The 24,743-nt window shown below is 42.9% G+C and overlaps 1 long non-coding RNA gene across 1 annotated transcript; it reads right to left on the bottom strand.

Moving 5' to 3' along the window:
* Positions 1 to 16,095: 16,095 nt before the first annotated feature.
* On the bottom strand, positions 16,096 to 24,641 carry LOC116284825 (uncharacterized). Its single transcript, XR_012062565.1, has 3 exons — positions 24,521 to 24,641; positions 18,154 to 18,783; positions 16,096 to 16,410 (listed from the first exon to the last, which is right to left on the bottom strand). It is a non-coding gene; the product is annotated as an uncharacterized lncRNA (long non-coding RNA).
* Positions 24,642 to 24,743: the final 102 nt, after the last annotated feature.

Below are 24,743 nucleotides of genomic sequence, written 5' to 3'. Positions count from 1 at the left end.
TGAAAATGACACCATTTTTTTTTCCCTCCAAAATAGGAAACAGGAGACAAAAGAAAAGTTACTGGGAGAACGAAACTGAAATAGAACTCCTTCAAATCTCACAGAAACATTCAAATGGAGAAGACAGACATATTAAAGAAACTGGATGAGGGATATAAAAAGAAGCAAGGAGATAGCCCCTCCAACGTGTATCTCTAAAAAAACCTCCATTTTTGTTTTTTAATTCATTTCTTTTATATTTCTAGATGACATAAACCAGTTATGTGGCAGCTCTATGGACTTGTTATATTGTTCAAGGCCAAGGTTCCCAAAAGGAGCTGGGAGGAACAGAATGTTGAATCCTGAACTTTCCTCTGGCATAAAGTTTAATGTTAGAATTTTAATAAATAGGACAAGAAGGAATGTGCTGATAATAGTGTAAATTTTATATTCACAGTGGGATCCCTGGTAGAAGATGTACTTTTTCAAAAAAAAGTTTGTGCATTTGTATAAAGCCGTGGTCTTATAGAAATTGAAACAACAGTTTTGGAAAGTACAGTGTGTATCATGAACCATAAAACTGTTTATATATTTAACCCAATTAATTTGTTGAAGAAAGAATACAAACACGAAAGATACACATAAGTGTTTATGACTATGAAACATTAAAGACAATGACGATATTCAGTGTTGTGGGGAATAACAGAGCAAATTGTTATCCATTCATATGATAGAATATTATGCACCCACTATAGTTAGCGGTGTGCTGGAGCCAGCCCACACTGACTGGAGAGAGTCAATTACGCACATTCTTCCCAACTCCATATTCGATGAAGTGACACTGGTATGAAATGAGCCCCGGGGCCGTATTTCACCTGGGAAATTGGCAAAGGCTACCAATAAAGGATCACCCTTAACCCCAGAGAGCAAGACATTTTCCAGCACACCATTGGTTAACACTTTATATAAAAGAGGAAACAAAATTATATGTGTATGGTTATGATCACAATGTTAAAATTGGATCTGAAGAAAGACAAGAACTGGAAGGGACTTTGAGCAAATTGGGGAAAAAAAAGATTATTGTGGATAAATGATTTCTTTTGTATTGAGTCCTGTTTATTGCTATGGTCTTTTAAAACAACTTTTAAATTAAAACAAATTTTAAAATGTTTAAAGCTGGATGTGTTCCACTATGACCCAGTAAACTATGAATGTATCCTTCTATAAGTAAGAGCTATAATCTCCAGGAAAAAAAGACACACCAAAGGACTGCATGTAGGCATTAGAGAGTGGAGAAGGTAGGCAGATTCTGGAGGCAGGTGAATGCTTGGGAGAAGGAAACAAAATGGAATCAAGTATTCCATTTTACGGCATGTAGTCTGAGGGCAGGCTGCAGTTGGTACTGCGTGCAGAGCAGCTAAAACTTTGATAGGAAACCAGCAATGTTTCTTGGCCAAAAGAACCAGGAGACAGAGTTTAGGGCACCTAAAGCCACTGTAAAATGAAGACAGAATCCCAAAGGTGGGTTTTATAACTAGATATAATTAATACACATGACAAAAATAACATGAAGCAGGAGACAGCAAACTTTTCCTATAAAGGGCAACATAGTAAATATTTTGGATTTGAGGGCCATAGGATCTCTGGGACAAGTACTCAACCTTGCACTGTCGTATGAAAGCAGTGTGAACAAAGTGCAAGTGAATGGGCATGGCTGTGTTCCAGTAAAACTGTCTGTATGAAAATAGGCAGCAGGCTGCATTGGACCCACTAAACATGGGTTTGGCATCCTCCGGTATAAAGGACAGAGGCTGGGGGTGGCAAAAGGGCTTATACAGTGGCAGAGTTTCCATATTTTACAAGTGGTATAACGCTAACTCTAAATGCACTGTGAAAAGTCAGTGTCTCTCAGTAGAGGCAGGAATGACTTTCTGGCCACCCTGTTCTTTGAGGGGAGCTGCCTTGGGCATTGTGGGATGTTGAGAAACATTCCTGGCCTCAACCCACTAAATGCCAGTAGCATCGCTCTTGCAGTTGTTGCAATAAAAATGTCACCAAACAAAACTGTCTCCAAACATTGCCAACTGTCCCCTGAGGGGCAAATGCCTCCTTGTTAAAAGCCAATGTTCTAAAACAACCACTAAAAACTGCAGAGGTAGAGCTAAAAATCCAACAGGTAAATGAGAATGAAATGCTAGAAAACATTCAAATAATCCAAAAGGAAGAAACCAAAGGGAGAGGAACAAACAAGGGAGGAAAAATAGAAAATAAATAACAAAATGATAAATATAAATCCAACCGTACAGATATTACTTTGTAAGTTAATGGGAAATCACTCCAACTAAAAGGCAGCAAAATGTCTGTTTAGGTCTTCTGCACATTTTCTGATTGGGTTTTTTGTTTTCTCATTATTGAGCTGTGTGGGCTGTTCGTATATTCTGGAAGTTAAATCCTTGTCAGTCTCATCATTTGCAAATATTTTCTCTCAGACCATAGGTTGTCTTTTCATTTTGTTTTTGGTTTCCTTCGTTGTACAAAAGCTTATACATTTAATTAGGTTCTGTGTGTTGATTTTTGCTTTTATTCCTATTGCCTTGGGAGACTGGCCTAGGAAAACATGGCTTTATTTATGTTTATAACAAAGAATGTTTTCCCTATGTTCTCTTCTAGGAGATTTATAATGTCCTGTCTTATGTTTAAGTCTTTAAGCCCTTCTGAGTTTATTTTTGTGTATGGTGTGAGGGAGTGTTCTAACTTCATTGATTTACATGCAGCTGTCCAGCTTTCCCAACACCACTTGCCAAAGAGACTGTCTTTTCTCCATTGTATATTCTTGCCTCCTTTGTCAAAGATTGATTGACCATAGGCCTGTGGTTTATTTCTGGGCTCTCTATCCTGTTCCATTGATCCATATGTCTGTTTTTGTGCCAGTATCATGCTGTTTTGATTACTGTAGTTCTGTAGTGTTGTCTGAAGTCTGGGAGGGTTATGCCTCCAGCTTCATTCTTTTCCTTCAGTGTTGCTTTGGCAATTCTAGGTCTTTTGTGATTCCATATAAATTTTAGGATTATTTATTCTAGTGCTGTGAAAAATGTCCTGGGTGATTTGATAGGGATCACATTAAATCTGTAGATTGCTTTGGGTAGTATGGTCATTATAACAATATTAATTCTTCCCATCCAAGAGCATGGGATATCTTTCCATTTCTTTAAATCACCTTTAATTTCCTTTATCAATGTTTCATGGTTCTCTGCAAACAGATGGCCAATAGGCACATGGAAAGATGCTCAATATCACTATTAGAGAAATGCAAAACTACAATGAAGTTCCACCTCACACTGGTCAGAATGGCCATCATTAAAAAGTCTACAAATGATAAATGGTGGGAGAGGGTGTGGAGAGAAAGGAACCCTCCTACATTGTTGGCAGGGATGTAATTTGGTGCAGCCATCATGGAAAACAGTGTGGAAATTACTTTAAAAAACTAAAAATATATATACCATATGATCTAATAATCCTACTCCTGGGCATATATCTGGAGAAAACTGGAGTTCAAAAAGATATATGCACACCAATGTTCATAGCAATATATACAATAGCCAAGACATGGAAGAAGTCTAAATGTCCATCGATAGATGATTGGATAAAGAAGTTGTGATATATATATACAACAGAATACTACTCAGCTATAAAAAATAATGAAATATTGCCATCTGCAGCAACATGTATGGACCTAGAAATTATCATATTAAGTGAAGTCAGACAAAGACAAATATTATATGATATCACTTATATGTGGACTCTAAAAAAATAACACAAATGAACTTACAAAACAGAAACAGGCTCACAGACGTAGAAAACAAACTTATGGTTACCAAGGGATAAGGTGTAGGAGGGATAAATTAGGAGTTTGGGATTAGCAGTTACAAACTATTATATATATAAAATAGATAAGCAACAAGGTCCTACTGTATCACACAGGAAACTATATTCAATAACTTGTAACAACTTACAATGAAAATATATATGTATGTATAACTGAATCACTATGCTGTACACCAGAAACTAACACAACATTGTAAATCAACTATACTTCAATAAAAAACAAAAACAGTGATTATGAGGATAAATGAGAAAGCAAGACTCAATTCTCCATTGACAGATGATTGGATAAAGAAGTTGTGGTATATATAATCAATGGAATACTACTCAGCCATAAAAAAGAATAAAATAATGCCACTTGCTGAAAGATGGATGGACCTGGAGATCATCATTTCTGGAGGAAGCCAGAAAGAGAAAGAAAAACACTGTATGATGTTGCATATGTGGAATTCAAACAAACAAACAAGACACAGATGAACCTATTTACAAAACAGAACCAGACTCATAGACATAGTAAACAAACTTATGGTTACCAGCAGGGGGAAGGGATGAGAAGGGATAAGTTGGGAGTTCGAGATTTGCAGATACTAACTACCATATATAAAATAAACAACAGGTTTTTACTGTATAACACAGGAAACTATTCAGTATCTTATAGTAACTTATCAGGAAAAAAAATATGAAAAGGAACATATGTATGTGTATGTATGACTGAAACATGATGCTGTACACCAGAAATTGATACAACATTGTAAACTCATTATACTTCAATTAAAAAAAGAAAAGAAAGGAAGCCTCAATTCTATGCTGTCTCAGAGACCCACATTGAATATGGAGACACAAATAACTTCAAAGTAAATGAACAGAAAAAGTAAACCCTGCAAACAGTAGGCATGAGCAGACTGTGCAGGATGTATTACTAACAGGTAAAATAGAATCCAAGGTTTAAAGAGTATGACTAAAGATAAAAATGGACGTCGTGTAAGGTAAAGAGTAAAAGGAAGCAATAACGGCCATAAATGTGTACATGCTTAATAACAGAGCCTCAAAATACATGAAGCAAAAGTTGATGGTAGAGAAAAATAATTCCACAGTCACAGTAGGAGATTCACATCTGTCTTTCAGCAATTGATGGAACTAGACAAAGAGTCAATAAAGAGGATTGAACTACACCGTAAACTGCCATGACCTAATTGATATTTACAGAACTCTACCCCCAGCAACTGTAGGAGGCACGTTCCCTTAACGTCCACGTGGCACATTCACCAGGAGAGACCATCTGCAGGACCGTAAGACAAATCACAGTTTAAAATGATTAAAACCACACAAATTTTCAAGTATGACCTTGATGAAATTAAGTTAGAAATCAACAACATTAAGGTATTTGAGGAAATCTCAAACATTTAGAAATTAGACAACACATTTCTGAATAATCCTAAATAATAATGGGTCAAAGAAAGTATCACAAGGAAAATTAGAACAAACATTTTCCAAGCCAGTTGGGAGGACATATAACTAAACATGGAATTAGAAGTTCATGATACAGACGGATAGGCTTCTTACCACAGTGACGTTGCTAAGCTATGGTAATGCCGGAGGGAAGTGTCACCAAATCCAAGTTCGTGTTCTGGACACAGTGAGACCAAACAAACTGCAGTGTTGGAGTTTGGTGCAGAGAAAGATTTATTGCTGGGCCAAGCAAAGAGAACCTGAGGCTTGTACTCAAGCCACCCCCTCCAGCTCCCCAAAGGGTTTCAGCTGAGCATCTTTGAAGGTCAGCTGAGGGAGGTGCGGCCCAGGATATGTGATCAGCTGTGCACAGTTCGCAGATTGGCTGATGGTGATCAATCCTCAAGAACCAGAAAGTCTGGGGACTACGTGCCTATGATCATCAAGTAGTTAATTTCTTACATTTGGTGGTGGTTTTTTAGCATCTGAGAAGGGGAGATGTGCGTGAGATACTATTATCTGTGTACTTCAGAGAGGAGCTGCAGGAGAGGATGGGGGGAGGGGACAGCCCGGGAAGGAATCACAGGGTCTTGCTCAGTTACAATTCCCCCGTTTTCTTTAATACCCCTCAATCTTGAGGAGAACAGGTATTGGACAAAAAGGAGAATAATATTTTGGATAGAGAGGTTAATCAAAAACTCAGCAGAAGACCTTGGTTTCAATCTAAAATCCTGTTTTGTCCCTACCCAAATCTTTCAGCAAATGAAGTGTCAACCACTCTGGCTACTTTCTGCTGAAATGGGGGCATAGTCCTACTTCTATTTGGGGGATGAACACCAAGTTGGAAATTTTTCCAAGTTCTAAGTCCTGGATCCAAGTCTTGTATAATTAAAATCTCATTCCCTGAGGAATTCAGGAGAATGAGCCTGAAAGCACTTTGGGGGAGACTCAAGGCCAGGGAGCCAGTTGTCTACTTTTATCTGAGTAGGTTTTAACATCTGATTTGGTATTAACATATATATATAACAAGAGCTATTGGCTATTACACGTCTCCTTTTTCCTGCTAAACTCTGATCAATTTGTTGTCTAAAAATTTAATAGCTATAAGAGGAGATCTTGAGGTCATAAGGTTGCAGCTGCCACCTGCCAGCAGACACTGCTTTGAGAATGGCTGGTGGCATCCTCAGTGTGACACAGCTCAGAATATGAGAGTTCTCAACAATACAGGAAAGTGTCTGAAATCACATCCACAATGGCCACCTAGATTTGCCTTGGATGTCTGACCCACAGCTGCTCCCTTTTGACTTTCAAATGCATTCCCCTCCTCAGGGCTAAAGCAGATGAACAAGGCACGTCCAAAGGGCCACAAAACAGGCTGCTTTGGTCAGTAAAGTGAAGCCATGTATAAGCCAGTATGACTTCCCCACACCTCAATATGTGCAGATTTTCCCATCATGTCCCTTTTTGATTGCAAATCTTTCAACAGCAAGCACTGATGATCAAAACATCTGTCCCTCATTGCTGGGATGGTAGTTCCTGCCCCAGGTTTAGATCACGTCCCTTGGTGCTGGGTCTCCTTTATATCTGCCTAGTTACCCACACTGGGGGGAAACTAATCAGATATCATGAACTGGCTCAGAGGGACGTTAATGGGAAACACTTCACAGGCTATACATTTTATCACTGATGCTCAATTGTTACACAAGCATGGTATATATGCTTTTAGCAACAGACTTAAAGCAAGCATTATTGTACATTATGAGGAGTTATACTCTGTGACAAATCCATTAGAGAATTCTCTTTCTAGCCTACACATTGGGGACGATATTGATAGGGAGACAAACATTTGGTAAACAGTTCAATTAGAAAACATTGATTAAAACCCAGCAATACTTCAATAAAAAACTTATAACCATATTTGTCAGTTCACTCAATCCTATGCTATCAATCCCTCTCACTGTTTCATGAAATCAGTTTTCCATTAGACTTCTTAAATATCTTACCCAGCTCAGCAGTATGATTTAAAAGAAACCTATAATTGTCAAAAAGTCCTTTTTGTGAAACTTCTTAAAGATGAAGTAGTTTTGGAAAGCATTAACTGTCTGTGAATGACAAAAGACCCAAAAAGGCATGATAAAAGATCTCATTGCAATATTTTTGACAAAGAAGCTTAATCAAGTTGCTCTGACACGCAACATTCCAAGATAACGACCAGAACTGACTGACAGCATTATACCAGGACATACCTAAATTTCAGAAACTTTATATAGTACGTCTATGTTAATTTATCCATACCGTAAACTCAAAGGAGGCTATCACTCATTTGACAATTCTTCCTATGCAATGCAACATATCAACCAATCCCAGTTAAGTATGCTTCTCTGAGATGTGTCAGGGGCCCTCTGGAGCATCCCAAAGTTAGCTGAAGTCTAAAGAACTTTAATTAGAATTTGATAGGAAGTTTGTCAAAAATAACAAAAAGTTTCACACAATCTGTTATCAGAAGCATTCTAAATAAACTTGTTTTCTTAGCAAAGAGGAACCAAATCTAGTTCTGCACTGTTACGGAAACGACAGGCCAGCCAAGAAACAAGCAACACTCGGAGGGTTGGAGTACTCAGGTTTATTACGCCAGCAGGCTCGGAGGGACTAACACTTGGGGCTCTGAGCACCTCTAAGACGCGTGCGTGAGGCTTTAAAGGGTAGATTACAAGCTTGGGGTATATTGGCCAATAAGGCGCAAACAGCTCAGCAATATCACAAAAGGGAAGCAGGGAATCAGTAAACTAGAACTTTTTCTAACAAGAACAGATCAGTTACTGACACTAATTAAACTTAGATCTGCGAGTTGGCCCAGCCCGGCTTTTCCTTCTCAGCACCAGATTACTTTTAATAACAAAATGCATTTACCTAGTCAAGTTTAATCTAAGCTCAGCCCGATCATGCACAGAACTCCTTTTTCAGGGCTCCCTTTCTACAAAATTTCCTCAACTTTCTGTATCCATATTAGTTTGTCCCTTTTTTTTTTTCACATCTAGAAACAATTAGCTCTAGGACCCACTCTTCCTTCCCTTAACAAAATGCAATTCCATTCCTCCTATCTTTTTTTAAACACAAAACACATATCCTATTTTCCTACTGTAATGTTTCCCCCGTTAGTTTTAGTAGCTTCAATTACATGTTTAAATTAGGATCCTCAATTCTTAAAAAAAAATCTCAATTTCTAGTGAATTTTTCAGTATCTTCTTTTGTTGAAGAATGATCTCACTATTTAGCTATTCAATAAACTCCCATCATTTAACTCAGCACAACTCCAAAATTTCCAGTTACCAAATATCTGGAAAGATCATGTCAACTGAAAAAAATGAACAACCTAGAAGTTGAGAATTATGTTTTATTTGGCAGACTTTGAGGACTTGAGCCCGGGAGGCAGCCTCTGAGATTGCTCTAAGGGACTGTTCCACAGAGGCAGTGGAGAAGCCAGGATATATAGGAGTTTTGCCACAAAGACCAATTAGCCAGAACATCAAAAGATTACTGTTAATTAAAGAAAACTAGACATCTCAAGTTAAGGAATTTAGCACTCTTCTATGTATGGGAAGGTGCAAAGATCTGGGCTTATTGAAATCATTCCTTTGATATGCTCCCAGCTGTCTAGGGCCAGTATCCTCTTCTTCCACATCCTGAGTCCCTCTCGGGGGCACCTCTGGGGGTGGCAGCAGAGACAGGGCTGCCTCCTTGTCTGCATCCTGAGTTCCCTCCACTCACTGTCAGGGGAGGGGAGGCAGCAAAGGCTGATGACTTGATGGTCACAGCATCCTTTGTTTACTGATACGGCTGGCAATATTTTTCATTCACAATCATTCGTAAGTATACATTCCTAAAACAAAATTATTTCTAAAGAGTTGACCCAAAGGCTCTTATCTCATTTGCATTTAATTCACTTACAGGAAGTTTCATCGGTGAGGAGGATATAGCTCAAGCGGTAGAGAGTGTGCTTAGCATAAACAAGGTCCTGGGTTCAATCCCCAGTACCTCCTCTAAAAATAAATAAATAAACCTAATTATCTCTCCCTCACCCCCAAAAAATTAATTTAAATTTTTAAAAAAGGAAGAAAAAATTTTCAAATAAGAATTTCATTATAACAAGTTACTAATTTTTTTCTTTCTGCTGACAAACTCAGAATATGAACTTATTGACTTTCAGTAAACCTAGGTACAACAAGATAGGTCTGTATTGATTATATCAACAAGCTTGAGTTGGCTTTACCATCAGATAACAATTCAATATTGAATATTTCCTAGATCATGTGAACCTGAAATTTGGTCTAGCTTCTTTTATACTTAGAAGTATTTAATTCGTAAGCACTTATTTTTAAGTCAGTTAAATAGAGCTCATTAACAAGTTAGTTTTTTAAGTAAAGGCAGGCAGAACCAGAGATCTCATAATTTTCTACTCAAGTTTTTTTTTTTTTAACTGTTTTTTTTTTTTTTAACTTGACAGCCCAGGTAGATCATCTACATCTCAAAGGCAAAGGATGAGAAATGCAAATTCCTCCTCTAACTGCTTACAAACCCCAGCCATCTTGGCTATTTTCAGGGATTTTTTTTTTCCAGTTCCCAAATATCCACTTCAGTTTAGAGAAAGAACAGTAACAGACGATGGTATGCACATTATTCACTCACATTCACTTGACTGACTTTCAGCAAAACCAGGAAGAGAGGACAGAATTTGGACTCAGGCACCCAGACGCTCACACACACCCAAGATAAAAGCCGAAGCAATCGCAAAAGACCCACTATGATATAGTAGCAGAACCATTAGGGGCCATTGTTCTCCAGATCTCAGGGATATGGAGCCCACACCGTGTCAAAATGATATTTTTTATTGCCTTTCATTTATGGGAGCATTGCTAAAGACCTCCCAGTTTTGTAAAATATACCCTAGGGGGACTAAAAGTTGGAACAGAACTCTGCTCATCCATACTTAATTATTCACGGCCGATGTTACCAAGTTTTCAAGCAAACAACAATTTGAAACAGTCTCTCAGGGTCTCAGTTCCCTAGCCCTAAAAAGAGGGATTCCAACCAGTGTCCCGTCAGTCTAAAACTGGAGAACGCCGACCAACACACAATCAGAGATGAAGCTGAAATGAGTGGCCAAGACTAGGAAGGGAAAATCCCAACCAAGGCTCCACAATAAGGAAAGATACCCTAGTGTCACACACGAGCCCCGTTCCCCACCAAAGACGTCTCAGCCGGCCAATGCAAGTACTGATACACACACTAACAGACGTTCCACAAACAAAAGATCAGATGCGGTGTAGCCCCCAAATTCCACTTCCACTCCCAGATGGAGGCTTCCAGAGTGGCCTGGCTCCTGAAAGAGAACAGCCCCAGAGTGGCTCCCAATGAACGCAGTATGGTTCACTTCTGAAACGGAAGGAGCCCAGGCGGAACGGGTAGAATTCTCCCATCCTGCGCAGGCTGGAGTGGCTCACCCCAAAACAATACACACAAAATCACAACCAACAAATAAGCTTTGATCTCACAGGCAGACAATCAGAGGAGATGTCTTCTCAAATTTCCACTTCCACTCCCAGAGGCCAGATGGAAGCCTCCAAACAGACTGACTCAGCTCTCCCAAGAGAACAGACCCAGAGTGGCTCACAGTGAGCCCAGATGAAGTGGAGAGAATGCCATGCCTTCACAAGCTGGAGTGACTCACCCCGAGGCGACATCAAATTTGGACCACAGCTCTGGATGTTTCTTGGCTCCAGACCTCCTGGGGTGGTGGCGGCGGCTGGATCCTGTCAGGGAGAATCTCGTTCAGTTCCCCAGAGCGAAGCAAGCTCCAGCAGCTGCTGGGACTCAGGAAAGGGGCTGCCCCAGGCAAGGTCGACCTGCCGAGGACATAAACTCCTAGGCCGGCCTCACCGAAATTCTCATTGAACGCAAGTTTGAGTACCCGACACACAGTGAGGCCAAACAATCTGAAATGTTGGAGTTTGGAGCAGAGAAAGGTTAATTGCAGAGCAGAGCAAGGAGAACAGGGTGGCTCATGCTCAAAATAAACCCTTAACACCCTGAAAGGTTTTCAGTTGAGCATCTTTAAAGGCCAGTTTCGGGAAGGGTGTCCCAGGGTATGTGATCAGCTGTGCACAGTTCTCAGATTGGTTGCTGGGGCTTAGGAACCAGGACTAGATGCTATGTGCTCATGATTATCAAGTAGTTAATTTCTTCCATTTGGTGGCGGTTTTTAGCATCTGAGAAACTCAGCAAATATGCGTGAGATACTATTCTCTGGGTACCTCAGAGAGGAGCTACAGCAGAGGATATGGGGGAGGGGTCTGTCCCAGGAAGGCCCTATAGGATCCCAGTAGGTTACAAAAGGTCCCTAGAAGTCTGATCAGGACAAGCTCTCTGGAGAGAACATTCCAGCTAAGACCTGGATAATGAGGAGATGCAGAACCAAATAAATAAATATGCATTGTTATGGGTTGCATTGCGCCCACTCTAAAAGCTGTTGGAGTAGTAACCCCCAGCACCTCGGAATGCGCCCTTATTCGGAGATAAGGTGTTTACAGAGGTAATCAAGTTAAAGTGAGGTCATTAGGGTGAGCCCTAATCCAACATGACTGTGCCCTTATAAAAAGGGGGACATTTGGACACAGGGACAGACATACACAGAAGCACTGGGAGAAAACAGTCCTCCACCAGCCACGGAGTGCCGGGCCGCCCGCAGCTAGGAGAGAGGCCTGGGGCAGATTCTCGCTCACAGCCTCGGGAAGCAACCCTCAGTTGCTTGAGTTTGGACTTGTGGCCTTCGGAACTGGGACATTAAATCTGCTTTGCAAGTCACCCAGTTCGTGGTACTCTGCTCCAGCAGCCCTAAGAAACTGAGACACTGAGTATGGAAGTGAGTGAGTGAGTAGGTAAGTGGCTAAGTTAGGAGACAGCACCTGGGACTCCTCCTCTCCAGCTTCCTTAAAGGAGCCACAGGACGAGGGCTCCAGGCAGACAAGAGCAGTGAGAACAAAGGCCCGCGTCAGGAGCCAGCACTGTTTTACTTCGCAGGCGGTACAGGCATAGCTCCCAGGCCAACGAGCTTTTCTAGGTCTTAAAAAATGCCTGCTGGTCTGAAGGGGAAGGTCGTGGGGAGGCATGAGACTGGTTCCAAAATCAAAATGAAACTGCAAATTAATATTAATAAATGTTTATTTAAATGATATGTGTAATTACGTCTTCACTACTTGTTCAACTTGTTAATCATAAAAACTACTACATTTGAACTTGACTTGTTGGTTAGACTTTCTCTCTTTATAATAATTTCTCAGAATGTATATTACTTTCTGAGAAATCAAAACACATTATAAAACAAAGGAGTTACTCGTGGTCAGGTGATTGCCAAAGCAAAATTCTAGACATTGCTTCCAAAGATTTTATTCAAAGGTATTCAGTGATGTTGGTGTTTTTAAATACAGTTGATATGACACTGTGTAATGCCTACAACATTGATGCTACTTGGGCCAATGACAGTCTTAAAACCACTCCAGTGGGCACAGGCCTGTGACCTGGCCGGTGAGGGGCACAGCAGCAGGAACAGGAGTTGGGGTCTGAGGGGCAGGCAGTCGCTTTAGGCCGAGGTACAGAATGTGGATTCTAAGTGCACAGGAAGTCACTGGAAGGTTTTAAGCAGGGAATGAGGTTGCTCTGAGAAAGGATCTAGAGGAGAGAGACTGTTAGAGCAGGCAGATAGCTAGATATGAGTGGAAAAAGGGGGACAGAGGCCAGATGGCAGGAATTGGGCAGAAAGGAGGGGCACAGGCCAAGTACAGGAAACCATACATTACGTAAGCACCACGGGTCCCTGAGCAGAGAAAGAGAAGCAGGAAATTTGGGGCTGATAAGTGGTCACACATTTTGGGGTGATGAGCAGCCTGGAGGCTGACAAAGAAAAGTGGGAAAAGGAAGGAATTTCCAGTGTCTGAATGTAACCTTTTGCTCATTATGCCCTCGTTTCAATAAGATAAGCCTTGCAGATTAGAAGTTCCTATCATGCACCGACATGAGGACAATTTCAATCCAGGTTAAATAAGGATGAAATTCCCTCCTCCTTTTGGGAAGGTGGAGTTGGGATGAAAATCAGGGAATATGACCCCAAGCCCTTTCTTCCCCAGTGAATATTCTGCTCATTCATTTTTACACCCTATTTAACCAACTTGCCAAAGAAACTCAGGGCAGCCGCACACCTGAGCCTGCCCGCTCTCCCCTTCAGAGTGTACAGTCCATCCCTTAATAAATCCCCACTTTACTTTCTTAACCTCTGCATCTTGTCTCTGAATTCTTTCTGGGACAGGACGAGAGCCTGGGCACCAGCTACATCATCTACCAGCAACAAGACCAGGAAGAAGTCTATAACTGACCGGCTAGGACAGCCTCTACCTCTGTCCAGGAGAGCGCCTCAGAGCTGGGCCAGTGCAGCAGAAGCATTAAGAATCCGCCCCCACCCGCTGCCTAATTTCAGTCTACCCCTGCTTCAGCTCTCAGCTCAGGGAAGCTCCTCCTACTCCTTCTCTATTGTTGCACTCATGACACTCCGCAGTTCTCCTTCATAACCTTTTCTCACTTTAATACAGTATATTTATTTGTGCAATTCTTTGATCAGTGTCTCTTCCTCTAAACTGTAAACTTGACAGCAAGGATCATGTCTTGTGTTCACTACCAGGGGCAGGTTTTGTGGGGGCTGAAGTTTTTATCATTTGAGGGGGACCTCTTTAAGAAAATAAATATACAATTATAAATATAAAATTTACTATAAATGAATATTCATTTAGAGTGAGAAAAGAAATTGCCACTAATTCCTAGAGCTTAGGAGATCTAAGGCCCTTCTGAGGTGCTCATTGAAACAATTTAGTAGAAATACCCACATAGAAATGCTTCCTGATGGTCACCAGGCTTCCTCTTCCTGCCCAGAGCACCTTACACCTCCCAGCGCTCACACAGGTGGTGCGGGCGAGGCTCCTGAAGCTTCATCTTCCTTAGCTGCCCCGTGTGCCCACCTCTGTTCATCACCATATTCCCAGCACCTAGTGCCATGCTGGTTATACAGTAGGCGCTCAATGATTCATAGCTGCAATAATGATAATGACTATCTTTTCTCTTACTGACAACCTGAGCACCAGCCAGGAGGTGCAGAGACAAGAGAGGAGGAGAGAGATTTCACATCCCACGGTCAGTGAATAAGGAGACCATCACAAGCATGATTACTTTTAAGACAACCATATAAACATGTTTCCAGAAAGGACTGGAAGATAGGTAACTTCTGTTTGATGGTAAGACATAGCTGGGAAGAGGAGACCGTGAAGGTCGGCTTGGAAAATTCAGGCTCATCAAGTGGTCGACTGGGCATTTGTTTCTACAAAAGTTCAGGAGCAGACAATGCATTCCAACTCCCTTTCTAGACCAGAGGCCACAGTGCCCGGCTGCAAGTGAGGCAGAGCCAGCCTCCAAACCGCAGAGCCTGGCACCTCAGTAGATATGGTGGCTATGTCTGGCACAGCCAATCTAGAACACCCATCTTTCCAACAGAAGCATCTTTTCAAGGGGCTGGGCAGGAGGGTGGAAACCATGTGGCTGAACCATGGACAACAGCAAGGAGAAAAGTAGATTTCACAAGGAAGGAGGGGTAGAGCCTTGTGAAGTCCTTCAGGGTGTCTGCTGAGAGCAAAGTCATCATAAAATAAGAATGCAACATCTGGATGCTGATACGGTCACCTGGGAACACAGAAACACTCAGCATTTCATTTGCGCAATCCATGCAACGAGCATTAACTGAGTGCTGCCTGTGGGCTAGGCAAATTCTTGCAAGATATCCTTTCTTCGTCATATGTGTTTCTCCCCCTTTTTGCAACTAAATGGCTTAGGTCAAGTTTATCTGGACACCTGAAAATTTCTGGTACATTCATGACACGTCTTGACATAGGAATTGTGAACTCCATATGTACTCAGACCTCAGCCTTTCCTACTATTAAAAAAAAAAAGTGTTAGTTGAGCCCTGCTGTCCCGGACATGGTGCTAGACTCACATTCTCCCAGTTGATCCTACACCTCTCCTCCTGGTCATCATCCGCTGTGGTCTGCGCCGCGCCATCTGCCCTCTTTCCCTGGTAACAGTACTCCTATTTCTTTGGAAAATTGATCCTTTCTTACTCCAAAAATGTAGTTTGGTTGGGGATGCCAATGACCACCCTCACCTGTCTACTGATAGGAATGGGCGCATTGCCCAGATGAGCCAGTGGTGATACCCCACCTCCCTGATCACAGTGACTGATCTAGGAATGCACATGTAATCCCAGCCCAGCCAGAGTTTTCCCTCAGTATTTTTCACACTAGGGTGGGGGAGAGAAGTTCTGTCTTTTTCCCTCTGACCTCAAAGACGAAAGCAAACGACTAGAGCTCTGAACTTGTGGAAGCAGCCTGGCTGAGAGAATAAAACTGACGTACAGAGACTAGAAGTGCAGAGCCAGGTGGTGTCACGGCGTCTCTGAGGTCAGGTATGGCTTTGCCTTACCCTTGACTTGGTTCTATGAGGCAATCGATGCCCCTTTCCTGCTTCAGTTAGTTCAGTTTAGGATTTTGTTGGGTATAACCAAGAATCCTCCGAAGGTGCTCCTTCATTCAGACAAGTCCCAGAATCTCAGGCAGCTCTTTCAAAAGCTGACCGAGAGGCTCAGATCCTTTTCCTCTGAGTTTTGACATCCCCTTGAAATTCTCTTGCTTCCTCTGCAGCTACACCCACCACACTGGCTTCAGCTCATAGTCCTGGACTAAACATTACTCTTAGCACCACTTCGATAGGCTGGAATTTTCAAAGATGACTAAAATTCTGAGGGTTAACAGCAAGCAAACAAATGAGGTAATAAATGTACAAAGCAGACATGATTACAGAAGGCTTCCACTGGCTTACTCCAGGCTCCGCGGGCCTGTCTTACTGCCCGAGCTATCTTGAAATTGCTTCACTCTAACCCTGAAGATGTTGCAAAAGGTTTCAGCAATTCAGCCTGGAGTCCTTGCTTCCTAGCTACGAGTCTGACCCCACCTAGAAAGCATTGTTTGGAAAATAAGTCAAATTAAAAAAAAAATTAAAATGTAGCAAACCAAGTGGATTTATAGATGCAATGCACTCCCAAACAAAATTCCAGCAAGCTTTTTTTAAATTTTAGAATTGACAGGCTGATTCTAAAATTCACTTAGAAATGCAAAGGAACAGGACCTTGTGGTGGCTCACAGAAAAAGAGAATGTGACAATGAATGTATGTATGTTCATGTATAACTGAAAAATTGTGCTCAACAATTGTGCACAGCATTGTAAAATGACTATACCTCAATAATAATAAAAAAAAGAAATGCAAAGGACTAAAATAGCCAAGACAATTTTGAAAAAGTGAAACAAAATTAGGTGATTTTTTTCTAATTAAAGACTTAATATAGCAATTCCTCAAAAAGTTAAACATAGAGTTACCATATAACCTAGCAATTTTACTGTTAGGAATATATCCAAGAGAATTGAAAAATTCATATAAAAAAACTTGCACATGAATGTTCATTATGCACAATATCCAAAAGGTGGAAATAACCTAGATGTCCATCAAATGATAAATGGATCTATCTTGGCAATTATTCCTTTGATAACTATGTAAGTTAAGAAAGCTAAGGCTCTAAATGTTCTTAGAAACAATAAACAGTACATATATGTAAGTTTAAAAATATGTGCAGTATATTGTGTATATGTATTTACACACAATATATTGTACATGTGCAGTCAAACTGTAACAATTCTACCTAATAAAACTGAAAAATGAAAAATGGATAAACTCTGTGTTGAACTTTTTGAGGAAATGCCACAAGAAGAATGAATCTCAAAACATTATGCCGAGCAAAACCAGCTAAAACCAAAACAGTTTCGTCTGTATGGTCCCATTTGTATAAAGTTCTAGAATAAGCAGAACTAAACTATAGTGACAAAAAGCAGATCCGGGGTTGCCTGGGGCTGGGGCTAGGGGGTGCGGGGGTAGGAAGGCTGAACTTTAAAGTGTACAAGTGAACTTTATGCGGAGACAGACATGTTCTCTATTTTGATTCCACTGTTAGCTATGTAGGTACACACCATTTCTTAAAACACATTGAAATGTACACTGAAGATGAGTGAATTCTATTGTGTGTAAATTATACCTCAGTAAAGTTGATTTTTTTAAAGTGAATTTATGAGCATGAAAAATTTTTTCAAATAAAACAGTCACAACATAAAAAATTTCCTTCCCACCATGGCCACCCAAGAGGTAATACAACAGGCAATTCTGGTAAGTTAACCAAAGGTTTTCTATAAATTCAGAGGCACATTTATTTAAGAATAATGCACGTATATGCATGCATATCTTTGAAATATTTACACAAACACGATCATGTGATACATACTGTCCTGCCACTTGCTTTTTTCACTTAATTTATCTTGGGTACCTTTCTGTGTCATTAACGTAAGTCCACCTCACTATTTTAACGGCTATATGACAAGAAAGAGAAAAGCAACCCCTGAACCCCTACAATAGCTAGAGCTGACCCTGTACCGACAGCTGGGCTTCAGACATTCAGATTTCCAGTTTTAACACATGTACTAAATTTCTTTGTGCGCAGGGACAACTTCAGGATGGTTTATAAGGCATTAAGAGCAGGGTCCTATGATTCACCCTTCATGTGGGAGCCAGGGTGGCCTTCCTAGGCCTGTAGACATTTTCACAGGTACAGCTGTAAGATATATTTATAGATATAGAACTGTGGTATGTACCTTAGCCATTTTGACCACCATTGCTGAATTTGGAGGGCATGGTCTCAGGGACTCCATCCAGGACATCCTGGAGGCCACTGCAGATCTGCGGTTAAGCACGAGCTTTGGAGACACAGAGATCTGGTGCTGAAATCGAGCTCTGCCCTCTTATAGCTGTGTGAACTTGGGCAAGTTATTTAGCTCTCTGTAACTCAGTGGCCAGGTCTGCAAAGTGGAGATCACAACATCATAGGATAGTTCTGAGGATTAAGTGAGATAAAACATCCAAAACACTCAGGGTTGACAGTGGGATTTCCACTCCATCCCCTCCCTGAAAGAGAACGAGCCAAGGAACGACACGCCTGGCTTTTCCCTGGTCCTCACTCACCTTGCTGAGAGGGAGGACAGGGGCCTTAATCGGTAAACCTGGGGAAAGGCACTCAATCAACAGTGTGGCTCAGTCCCTGCCAGGGTCTCCTTCCCTGGGACCCGCCAGCGTGCGGGCAGGTGCCTCCTGGTGTCTCCTCATTTGTTCAGCCGGCTCCCCAGACAGGTGCAGCCCCTGCGGAGAGGGCCTGCAGTTGGCGGTTATGCTCAATTAGGGATTCTCTGTGGAAGCACGTCTAAGCCACATTCTCCATTCAGCTTCATCTGTAAGGAAGTGGAGGAGTTCTAGTCTATTTGTTTCTTACGTTTGTTCCTTACTTGAGAGGGGACACAGGGGTGTTATTCGCCGACATATACCCCCATACCCCCCACCCCAAGCCCCTTTACTTAGCGCAGTGCTTGGTCCATAGTAAGCCTCAGTAATTCCAAACTGGGAGGTGATTGCTGTTAGCTTTCTGCTCAGATCCATGACAGTTGAATGCCCTCTATACATTTCACCCAAGCTCTGAATTCCAGATCGTGGAAAATGTCTTTCTGCAGGTGGGCAATTGGCACTAGAAAGGCTCTCACTCTGACGGCAAGAGCCAGCCAAGTGTGGCCTGAGCTTTACACATTCAACAAGTCAATCTCATAAACTCTTTTTGTGATTGTCATAGGCCAGCAATGTTTCCCAAAATACTTCAGGGATCAAATAGGGTACCAAATTTGATTTTTCTATTAAGTATAATTTTTTTAAGTTACCTGTCCTTTATCATCATTATTTCATTTTTTATTCACTTTATTTTTTACAGCAGTTTTAAGTTGGCAGCAAAATTAAGTAGAAAGTACAGAGTTCTTCCATACCCCCGTCCCTACACATGCCTCTCCCATTACCAGTGTCCCCACCAGAGCAGTACCTTTGTTACAATCAATGAACCTACAGTGACACATCATAACACTGAGTCTACAGGTTACAGTATGGTTCTCTCTTGGTGATGTTGGACAAATGTATAATGACATGCATCCACCATTATAGTATCTGACAGAGTAGTTGCACTGCTCTAAGAATTTTCTGTGCTCTATTCATCTCTTAATTATTTCATTTTCAAAAGAAATATTTAAGAAATACATAATTTCAAAATGAAAAAAATTTTTTCACCCTTGGACTGGTAAAACTGGTCTGAGGACTTATGGAACCACAGATGAATAAGATATGATCACCATGGCATTCATAGATGAGAACTCCACACTTAAAATAACCTCTGTTCAACTACCACACCCCAGCACCTTCCAAGCAAGTTCCAAAACTGGTGGCTTTGGGGAAGAAGTGTCCCCATCCTAGCCTCAGCTGATGGCCCACTTCCAACCTGTCCCTGCTCCTCCCACCCCTTTCCCTCCGCACCCACATGCATAGTGCAGCCACTGACATGCTGACCTTGTTATATTTCTCTTCAGGCAAATCCTGAGAATGCTCCTGTTTTATACATACATATGTATAAAGTGTATAAACTCTGTCCTTTCACAGAAATAGTGTTATACTTTATAGTTATGTACATTTATTGGCTATGCAAGAACTCCAGGAGACACCCTTAAGTCGTGGCAGGAACTATTTAAAATTAGGACCTCTACTCTGGAAGCCTAAAGTTCCCCCAGATCAATCTCACAGAATCACAAAGCTGGCAGGGCCCTGAAGCCTCCTACGGGGAAGATTGGACACCCTCCACCCCAGCACCCCAGCAATGTGGCCTTCTTGCTTTTGACTTCAGGCCTCATTTGATGACTTGCAGGTTCCCGAAAGGCTTCACTCCTGGTATTGGCCAGAGAGCCCAGACAAGAAGGCCTTGACTGTACAGCCTCATAGCTTCATTCCACTTTAAAGAATTAGTCTTTGGTGGGGAAGGGGGTAAGTGCACAGGGTATGAGAGACATTGAGGGAGGATTGCCTATTCCTTTTGAATTGCCAACAAGTGACCTGGGGACCAGGGACGCTCTACCTGAACATGGGGTTCTGCCCTAAATATCCCTTGCACTGAGGTTCCCAGTACTTCAATAGCTATGTTGGAAAGCCTGACAGAAATGGATTCCACCATCACCTTGCTGTGTGGCCTTGAGCAAGTCCCTTTACCTTTCTGGGCTTCAGTCTCCTCGACAGATAAAGAATAAGACAACTGGACTGAGTGTGAACAGGAAGGAATGAGGAGCTGGAAGGAACTGCTTAGCAGCTCTCTTGTGCTGGCTCTCTGGTGGGCGCGTAGATTTCTAGTTCCCTGCTCCCACCCAGGAGACTCAGAGAAGGACCATCAAGGATTTTCATGTTTTCCATTCTCATTTCCAAGGTCTTGAAGGGCCCAAGTTTGGATACAGTATTCTGCATTCTCCATCCTCCTCTACCCCACCTTTTGTCTTGGAAGCCCACTTCTGTGGACTATAATCAGTGCACTCTCACCTCTAGATCTGATTGGGTTTGGCCAGTGGGAGGCGCTGGCAAGACATCCAGGACTGGAGGAGCCGGAGGTGGAAGTGAGACATTCCCGGTGCCTCCCTGCTCTCCTCCCTGCTGTGTCCTTGGCAGTGGTGGCATTTTGCGGTCATGGCTCAGGTTGGGTGGCCCCTCTTCCCCGACTTCAGCTCCCACTGGTTTTCCACACAGTTCGCTCCCCTTGCCTCCTCCGTGGAGGTGTGCTCAAAGGACTTCTTCCGGTTTTCAGTCATTAGGGACCTCACATCTCTTGTCAGTTCCCTCTACCCTGCACACCCCTCTGTAAATAGTCCATCCATTAAATTCCCGTCAGCAGCCTTTGGAATGTGCCTTCTCTTTCCTGCCATATCTAACAGTACAGACTCTTACTCTCTTCTGACTTTCGGAATTGATATTCTAACTGACCCCAGCTATGGAAAGGTTCATCTGGAAGACCAAGAGGTGAGTTCTGAAGGGACAAAGCAGAGAGACCCCTTCTCCGCTGCTGGGCACTTGCCTTCCAGCTGCACACACCCCCCTCTGATCCTCGGTGCTAATGAGGAGGTGGAAGGTCATCTAATGCTCTGCTACCAGCTGACACATTTTACCAAACACTATTCTGTTGCTCACCATAATTATCTGTACTGGTGTATGAACTGCATTCCTCTTACCATCTATCTCATTTTTGGTTGACAGACTCCCAAATTCCCTCTTTTTTATAACACACAAATGATTCACAAGTGGGAAAGTCAACAGGGTTTCTTGGAACTCGGTCATCTGTAAAAATGGGACAATGACACTCTCAACTTCCGGGTTGGTGTGAGGATTAAATGAGCAACATCTAATAAGTGCTCAGAACAGTAGGTGCAAACTATTAGTCAATATTGTTCTTGTTCTCTCATCTGATTTATCTTGGCTTACTTTCCTACAGCTTGTATGCAGGAAGAGCAACAGGGGACCTAAGTAGGAATTCCAAAGTCCCCCTTTGCCCCATTTTTAATGCTTGCTTTCCTCAGCACATCTTCCCCCTCCACACCTCATTCCTGAGTAGATTTCCTCCTCTGCCACCTTTTATCCCAGGGAGCTCCTGGAAAGGCAAGCAGGGAAGTTGTGATATTTATGTTTTCTGCTTTCGGTTCTAGACCAGTGGTTTTCGAATGGTGGCCTGGGGAGTCCTGAGGTTCCCAAGAAGCTCCATGGACCACAGAAAGTGGATATTGCCGTAGGTCACAGCCTTCAGCTTGCTTTTGTCTCTTTAAGACTCCTTTTAAGATTCTGTTCGAACAGACTTCCAAGACTTCAAGTTGAAAATCCCTGTATTGCTGTTCTGAGATACTGAAGCCCCACGTTTTACAACTCTCAGTGCTAATTTCTTTGGCCCCATTTGCCAAGAAACTTTATCTACTCCATTCAGGTCGTTTGTATTCTTTCCCATTTCTGATGTTCTGATATAGATGTGTGAACAAGCAAATCTTTGTGCATTTGCGTGGGTTGTCCTTGCCAGGTGCTCTGCACATTCAGCATTGTCCCCTTAACTCCCAGGGAATTCCCTGGGGAAGGTAACTACAACACTGCTTAACAATAGACACAACTGAAGGCACCTGACCTTTACTGGCACGTGATCTAGCTGCTGGAGTACTTCCAATCCTTGGAATCTAAGGTTGCTAGGGGACTATCTATCCAGATGACCCCAGGCCAGGCCTGCTAGGAGTGAGGGAAGTGGGAGGCAGAAGCTGTACAGGGGCTGACTCTCAGGCAGGAGCACACAGCATCCGGGTTGGGGAGGTACTAACTGGTCGATATGTAATTTCTTTATGGAGCTCAAGACTTTGGCACAGAGAATATGAATGCATGAAGGGAGCAAAAGCACCAACCTCCAGATCTCTGCCTGGAATGCTCTTATCCCAGATCACCACAAGTTTCCCTCCCATTCTTCATTTGGGTCTTTGGCGCAAATGTTATGTCATTAGAACTGCCTTAAGACTGGAGCAAGAGGAGCCTCTGCCTTGGTTTCTGAGCTCTCCAGCTCTCTTCCAGCCATGTCCCTTTCCATAGAGCTAGAAGCCCACGGGCCAAGGGGAAGCGCCCACCCAAAGCTCCTGTTTATCTCCTCTTCTTAGATCATACTGCTGGTACCTGAGACCCTAAACTTCACTGCCCCAATAGCACCAGGCCAGCTTCTAGTGACTGTATCAGGCTTTTCCCAAGATCTGTCCTCTTGAGGAGCCAAGGAGTAGCTATTTGGGGTAGATGTGAAAGGAGCTCAGATGTTAGACAGGGATGTTACAGGTGCAGGCATCTTGAAGTGTGGGATACAGCTGAGGTGCAAAGAGCAGCAGTTAAGTTGAGGGCCAGGGACCAGTTACCACCTAAGTGGCCCCATTCCAGTGCACATCTTAGGAGAGTCCAAGAATTCTAAACTTAAATCTGGCCCTCCATATTATTATGAAGGTATACCTGTCAAAATAAAAGGATAGGAATTTAACATAACAGTGTGACTTGGTTTATAATTTTTAAATATGTGGACATATGATATGTGGGCTTCCATTTGTCCTGTTGGCCCAGGCCCTGCAAATATGAGGGATGGGCCCATCCCTGACCTCCCTGTATAAAATAAAATATCACTTCTTCTGTCACTCTATTCTTACCCTACTGTATATTTCTTCATAGCCTTTGTCACCATAGAGCTACATTTACTTGCGGATCATCTCTCTATCCCTACACCCACTAGAATGTAAGTTCCATGACTTGGTTTTATTTACTGCCTTATCCTTAGTACCAAGAACAGTGCCTGGCACAAAGAGACCGCTCAGTAAATGTTGAATGAATAGCAAATCTAGTCTCAGATGGCTTACAGGTGAGGTGGGCTAATCCAGAAGAAGACACCAGAAAAAAGATCACTTGTGATAGTCCTCTGAGGAAAGCCTGATCCCCTTAAAATAACTCAGCTTTGGAGCTACACAAGGTCGACCAGGGAAAATTAAACATTAACTCCTTAGTACACATGAACGCAAGATCAGTTATCAGTTTACTTGTGAGAGCGCCACGTAAGTGAATATATGGAGCTCTGTGAGTAGGCTGGAGAGTCAACTGTGGGGGATCTGGGCTGCTAGGAGCCCCAGTTGGAGGGCTCGTTCTAACAACCTTAGGGCGGCCAGACTTGTGTGCTGAGGAAACCCTGATTCCACACAATGGCCACGCCAATCCAGCCCAGCTTAAAATAAGAGGGATTCTCATCTATGACTAGGAAGCCCTGAAATAATGCTCTCCTTGGACGGTCACAGGCCTCCAGGGGTGGACACATCTGATTCCCGTGGGGTCACCGTGGTCACAGACTCAGAGACTGCACCTGTCCCTCTCCTCTCCCACAGGCTTCTAATTCACACCATCTTATCGCTTGGTGGGATCCCCAGAACTTCCCTAGGACAGCATAAATCGGTCCAATCTTCCAACGGACTCTTTGTCCGTTGGATACGGGGCCTGTGAGAAGCCAAACGACTTCCCCGAGTCCCCAGCGGCGGCCGAAACGCGGGTCCCGGGCTCTGCCCCGCGGACGTCTCGCACCTTTCATCAGGCGGGTGGGCTCCAGGTCCCGGGCTGCGCCCCCTGGGCTGCGCTCCTTCGCTACTAGCGCCGAGGCGGCAACCGGCCTGGCTCTGACGGCTGGGCGGACGCCGAAGGGGGCGCTCGCCGCCGGCCGGGAACTCCGGGCCCCAGCTCCCGCCCACAGGAGGGCGGGCGGGGCGGGGCAGGGGCGGTGCCCGCCCGCGGTGGGCGGGGCCACGTG

The sequence above is a fragment of the Vicugna pacos genome, chromosome 21 (genome assembly GCF_048564905.1).
Source record: "Vicugna pacos chromosome 21, VicPac4, whole genome shotgun sequence".
In the NCBI taxonomy this organism is placed as follows: domain Eukaryota; kingdom Metazoa; phylum Chordata; class Mammalia; order Artiodactyla; family Camelidae; genus Vicugna; species Vicugna pacos.
The sequence above is the reverse complement of the archived record's forward strand: the minus strand, read 5'-3'. Positions and strand labels throughout refer to the sequence as shown.